We start from the raw sequence: 7,066 nt of genomic DNA on the forward strand, positions 1-7,066 counted from the left end.
GAGGAAAAATGGTCCAGCGCCCACTCACCACACGAGAACAACAGTAAGAGGAAAAAAAAAAAGCTATTAAGATTAAAGATCTTTGCATTTGAAAATGAAACTTGCAAAAAACCCACATTTTTTAGGGATTTTGGAACCGAGAATTCTGCCTAGGAAATCAAATCCACACTGCAGGGATGTAATTAAAAGTTTAATGTCTCTGGGGTGCCTGGGTGGCTCAGTGGGTTAAGCCTCTGTCTTCATGATCATGATCATGGTCATGATCTCAGGGTCGTGGGATCGAGCCCCGAACCAGGAGCCTGCTTCCCCCCTCTCTGCCTGCCTCTCTGCCTACTTGTGATCTCTCTCTCTCTCTCTGTCAAATAAAATCTTAAAAAAAAAAAGTTTAATGTCTCTATCCAGGTGAGAGGGGTATCTCCAAATGCCCACATCTAGTGTGTTTGTGATTTTAATTTTCACTGTGTTGGAAAACTCCAGAGCACATTTGCCTGAAGAGTCCCTCATTAACTGCCCCGGGGGCAGTGTCCACCATGGGCGGGCCAGCTCCAGCCGCTAGAGAACCATCAACATTTCTTGCCCAAATGATTTTGTTGCCCACAGTTCAGGGACCTTGTTGCACTTGTGCAGAGAGATTTAAGAAACTAAAATAAATCACTAGAACAGAAGCTGTGACTCACTTATTTCGGCAAATCCAACCCTTCTCTTTACCAGGCAACAGCCAAGCAGGACAGCGAGCAAATTTCCCAAGATTGTGCTTATCCTTTCAGCCCTGGTTCAACTTCTCACTCATCACCACGTGGAGCTGTTATGGGCTTTCCCAGCCAGATGGTCCCTGTTGCTGACCCCTAAGAAGGGAGTTCCCATCAGTAGTGCTTGTCACAGACAGATACTGAGTGAGGACCTGTGGACCTATGCAGCTAATGTTTTTTGTTTGTTTGTTTGTTTAAGATTTTATTTCTTTGGAGCACCCTGGGTGGCTCAGTTGGTTGAGCGACCACCTTCTGCTTAGGTCATGATCCTGGAGTCCTGGGATCAAGTCCCATATCAGGCTCCCTGCTCAGTAGGGGATCTGCTTCTCCTTCTGACCCTCCCCCTCCCATGTTCACTCACTCTCTCTCTCTCTCAAATAAATAAATAAAATCTTTAAAAAAAAAAAAGATTTCATTTCTTTGACAGAGAGAGAAACAGCGAGAGAGGGAACACAAGCAGGGGAGGGGGAGAAAGAGAAACCGGCTTCCCACCAAGCAAGGAGCCCGATGTGGGGCTCAATCCCAAGCCCCTGGGATCAGGACCTGAGTCAAAAGCAGACACTTAATGACTGAGCCAAGCAGGCGCCTGCTAACGGTTTTTAAGAAGGGGATTATGAACTCCACCGTAAACAATGAATCCAAAGATTAGAATTGGGAATCCTCTCCTTCATTCCACTCTCTGAGATAACTGAGTCTCAAGATGGGAGATGTGCTCCTTCTATGCCCTTCTCCCTGGCAATCCAATTTTACATTAGAAAACTAGCCAGGGCTGCCTGGGTGGCTCAGTTGTTAACCCACTATCTTCCGCTTGATTCATGATCCCAGGGTCCTGGAATCGAGACCTGCATCGGGCTCCCTGCTCAGTGGAGAGCCTGCTTCTCCCTCTCTCTCTGCAGCTCTCCCTACTTGTGCTCTCTCACTCTCTCTGTCAAATAAATAAACAAAATCTTTAAAGAAAAAAAGAGAAAGGAAGAAAAAAAAAAGGGAAGAAAAGAAAAAAGAAGGAAAAAGAGAATAAAACAAAACTAGCCAGATTGGGGTGCCTGGGTGGTTCAGTCAGTTGGGCATCTGGCTCTTGGTTTTGGCTCAGGTCATGATCTTGGGGCCATAAGGTCGAGCCCCACGTTGTGCTCTGTGCTCAGCTTGGAATCTGCTTGAGATTCTCTCTCTCTCCCTCTGCCCCCCCTCCTCTCAAGCTCTCTATCTCAAATAATCTTCTTTAAATTTTTTTTTAAAGATTTTTATTTATTTATTTGACAGACAGAGATCACAAGTAGGCAGAGAGGCAGGCAGAGAGAGAGATTGGAGAAAGCAGGCTCCCCACTGAGCAGAGAGCCCAACGCAGGACTCAATCCCAGAACCCTGGGATCATGACCTGAGCCGAAGGCAGAGGCTTTAACCTACTGAGCCACCCAGGCACCCCTCAAATAATCTTTAAAAAATAAATAAATAAATAAATAAATAGCCAGATCAAATCATGCTGTCCACCTTGAAATTATACTGTGCTGTGTGTCAATTATATCTCATTAAAACTGGAAAAAATTGGCCAGAAAAAGGGTGGATTGAACCCATCGTGCACATTTGCTGCCTCCATGAGTCCAGCAAGGAGAGGATTTTAGGGACCCTGAGAATGGAGAGAATGAGAGCCTGAAACAGCAACATGAAGGTGGAAGGAGGAAAGCAAACGGATCAGTGGTACTGACTTGGGAGACACAAGAAATGCACACGTGAACTGGCCACTGGGAAAGCTAAGAATCAATCCCATTTACATGGGTCAGCCGCAAAGGCTCAAAGAGTGGAAGGGCCAGCATCTCCACCTGCAGGGGAGAGCTGTTGTTAGAGGAGGGAGGCTGAACATCTAAGGAGTTAAGAGTGTCATCTCTCTGCAGACCTGACTTCCACTGCCCAGCTAGCTGCCACCCCTCCCCACCCAAGCAGAGAGTCTGCCTGCAGGGTTTTTCCCTGGAAAAGCTAAAATACAGACTCTGGATTGGACCACACCAAGCCCAGCTGCGGGGGGGAAAAAAGAGAGAAATTGAAAAGGCAGATATATCAGGGAAACAGAGACATGCCCTATATGTAGGCAGCCAGGTCCCTATCCCCAGGCTAGAGGACTTCTCTAGGCTAGGGAAACTCCATGAGCCAAGTCCCAGAGATCCTCTCTTCACCACCATCAAGCCTGACCACGCTGAAGGAGCCACACAGCTGATGCAGAGGACCTTTTAAGCACTGTAGGCCCCCCTCTTACACCTCTGCAGGAACCAGAAAACAGGAATCTGAGGAAGGTCCCTAAACCCGAAAGGAGAGTCCAAGACAACAGAAAAATGAAGGTCACAGAGACTAGGCGGGCCCTCAGAAACTTAACTGTATCATTAATATCTTCAGAGATTCAAAAAATATATTGCGGCCACGAAACCAAATAGGATACTGTTTTCTACCAAGACGATCTGGGGACAGAAAAGAACTCAACATGAAGAATGTGATAGCAGAAATGAAAAACCAACAGAAGGGCTGGAAGATCAAGGTGAATAAAATATCAGAGAAGGAATATGGGGTAGAAGAGATAAGAAAACTAGAGGATCAGTCCAGGAGACTCAGTATCTGAGTCACTGTGGGGTGCAGAGAACCAGAAGGGAGGAAAACAAAAACAAGGATTCCAGATTTTCCAGGAATATGGGACACGTGGTGCCAGATGGAAAGGGTCCATACCACCCAGTGCCCTGTACAATAGGCGAAAACAGACCCACCTCGTTTCCATAACAGTGGCATTTCAGAATGTTGGGAACCAAAAAGAAGATCCAAAAATTTTCGAGAGAAAGAAAAAAAAAGAAAAGAAAAGAAAATACATTACAACAAACTTTTCTACAACAACATGAGGAGTGATGAAGCAATGCTTTCAAATTCGGAAGGAAAAATGTTCTCCAACCCAGAATTCTGTGTCCAGCAAAACTATCATATGAGCATAAATGAGGAACAGTGTCAGAGGTTTACCTCTGCGCCTCCTCTCCTGGGGAGCTCCTGGGACTGCGCCCTGATGAGAGAGCTTATTAACAAGAGGGAAGCGTGGGGCTGCGGAGAACAGGAGCTGCCCCAGGGTATGTGCCGGGGACCACGCAGCCATACAGAGAAAGCAGGGTGGCATGGGTGCACCAGGTACAGCGGGGCAGAAACTCCGGGAGATGCACCCCTGACAAGACGGAGGTGATGGGATACCTAAGCCCCTGAGCATTTGCAGAATCTTAGAAGATGGCAGCGATGAGGGTGTCACTAAACATGGAAGGGTGGGGGCAGGGGGTCACTGGGGGACAGGCATTAAGGAAGGCACGTGATGGAATGAGCACTAGGTGTTATGCGCAACTGACAAATCACTGACCTCCACCGTGGAAACTAATAATACACTACATGTGAATTAACTGAATTTAAATAAAATTATTTAAAAAATGAAGTAGAAACTAATGACAACAACAACAAAACCCTTCAGAGAACAAGTAAATGAACAAAACATTGTGCAGGGACACCTGGGTGGCTCAGCCAGTTAAGCATCTACCTTCTGCTCTGGTCATGATCCCAGAGTCCTGGGATGGAATCCAGCTTCGCATCAGCCTCCCTGCTCCGCGGGAGTCTGCTTCTCCCTCTGCCTCTGTCTGCCACTCCCCCTGGTTGTGCATGCACGCGCGCGCGCGCTCTCTCTAACAAATAAGTAAATAAAAATCTTAAAAAAAAAAAAAGGAAAAAAAAAAAGGAACCTTTACCATACAGTTCAACTGAGAAGAGTAGCATCTACACACTCACGATGATATAAATGCTGAATATCATGCCAAACAAAATTCAATGTAATTCTATTGGGAGGCCAGGGCCCAGAAGTTCAGGGGTGGTATTAATTCAAAACGTATTTTTTTTCAAGTAGGCTCCACACTCAGAGTAGAGCCCAAAGCGGGGCCTGAACTCACAACCCTGAGATCAAGACCTGAGCAAAGATCAAGAGTCTGACTCCTAACTGACTGAGCCACCCAGGCACCCTGATTGTTTTTTTGTATTTTATCTTGTTATCCCTATGCCCAGCCTGGGGCTCGAACTCACAACCCCGAGGTCAAGAGTGGCAGTCTCCCCCAACAGAGGATTCTGCCCCCAAACAGAATTTCAAGAACTGAAAATCAAGAAGTGGCATTAGAGAGGTGCCTGGCCGGCTCCATTGGTAGAGCCTGCCACACTTGACTTCGGGGTTGTGAGTTCAAGTCCCAGGTTGGGCGTAGTGATAACTTAAGAACAAAATAAAAAATCTTTTTAAGAAAAATCTTTAAGGGGTGCCTGGGTGGCTCAGTTGGTTAAGCAACTGCCTTTGGCTCAGGTCATGATCCCGGAGTCCTGGGATCAAGTCCCACATCAGGCTCCCAGCTCCATGGGGAGTCTGCTTCTCCCTCTGACCTCCCCTCTCATGCTCTCTCACTCTGTCTCTCTCTCTCTCAAATAAATGAATGAAATCTTTTTTTAAAAATCTGTAAGAAAAGGAATGGCATTACAAGTATATTATTCAGAGACATCAGGGTAAACACTCCACCTGCCCAAAACCACCAAAAGTTGGAAGTGGCTGACTCAGGACAGGGAGAAAGAAGGAAGGGATGGGAGAAAGACGTTGAGAACAACTTGACTTTAGGACAAAACCACTGTTCCGTCCCAACCACCTGCTCATCACTTCCCTGGCAGGGCCCAGCCCAACTGCCCAGTACTGCTCCAGCCCAGCCCTGCCCGGCAGCCTTGCACACGCCTGTTCCACACGCAGCTCCTGTGTGCCCTTCCCCCTTACCTTCCGTGCTCCTGTGCAGAGGTCTTGCCTACTTATGCGAAAGCACCGTTCTCTTGAACTGGATTTTAAAAAACAAAGAGGCATGATGCAATGCACCTTACAACTATTTTGAGTCTTTGTGTAAAGCCACATTCCTGAAGATACCTGCTGGGTGATTTAAGTACAAAAATGGTTTGCATTTGTGCAGAGGTGAGCAGTATCTCTTTTGAAAATGGAGACATCATTTAAACAGGCCACCTACGAGTTTTAACCCTCCCGTTTCATGTTAATGTTGGCATTAAACCCTGACATTTTTATCTCTAACGGGTTTCTCTTCAACATTTTAATCCCATGTTTTCAAATAGGAGTCAGTTACTTGCTTTAGAAACACACACACACACACACACACACACACACACACACATATCTATGCTATTTCCCAAATGTATTATTTCATGGATGAGTTTGTCTGGGTCTTTTAAATGGTCTCTTAGACAGACAAAAAATATCAAACGTTTTACTTAAAAGGTGAAAAATGTTCCCAATTTGAAAGTCAAACCTGACCTGGCAAATATAAAACGTCTCATAACAGACTTTTCTGGACACTAATGAATAGAAATTACAGCAGAAATTCTACAAGCACATAATGAGAGCCTAAGAAAGTGATTTCAAGGACAGTATCTCCTAAACAAAACAAAACAAAACCATCACCGTGTTCCTAAGGAGTAGGGATATCACTGTCCAGGACTTCCCACAGCCACTTTTTCATCCTCTTTTTTGAACAGAATTTTCCAGATTTCCCCCACAAAAATTCAAGGCAGCTCTCTGCTCTCTCTGACCCAAATAACTGGCTACTTCTCGCCAGAGTTCCCTCTCTCTGAAGCTTACCATCCAAGTCATCCTCCTTTAAGACAGAGATTTTTTTTTTAAGATTTTATTTATTTATTTGACAGACAGAGATCACAAGTAGGCAGAGAGGCAGGCAGAGAGAGGAGGAAGCAGGCTCCCTGCCGAGCAGAGAGCCCGATGCGGGGCTCGATCCCAGGACCCTGAGACCAGGACCTGAGCCGAAGGCAGAGGCTTTAACCCACTGAGCCACCCAGGCACCCCAAGACAGAGAACATTTTTAGAGTTTTAGTTGTTGTTATGTGCTGTTATGGGAGGATCGAAAGACTAAAAATACCAAGTTTGGGACACCTGCTCTGCCTGCTGCTCCTCCTATGTGTGCTCTCTCTCTCTCTGACAAATACATAGTCTTTTAAAAAATAAAAAAATAAAACCACCGAGTTTTAGGGGGCAGGTGGTGGGAAATGATCAGTAACGGGCTTTTTAAAATCCCTTCTGTCAAGGGCCACATTTTCTAAGAAGCTTCAGATGACCACGTTGCGTTTAAAGTTCAGTCCTAGCGAAAGTATTAAAGATGAAACTTCTTAAAGCAACTCATGAAAACTCACCGAAAAAAGAAGATAAAACTGGGGGAAATTCCCCCCCCCCAGAAAACTCAGTTCAGAAGTGCCATGAAATAGCAATATTT

The sequence above is a fragment of the Meles meles genome, chromosome 19 (genome assembly GCF_922984935.1).
Source record: "Meles meles chromosome 19, mMelMel3.1 paternal haplotype, whole genome shotgun sequence".
Taxonomy (NCBI): domain Eukaryota; kingdom Metazoa; phylum Chordata; class Mammalia; order Carnivora; family Mustelidae; genus Meles; species Meles meles.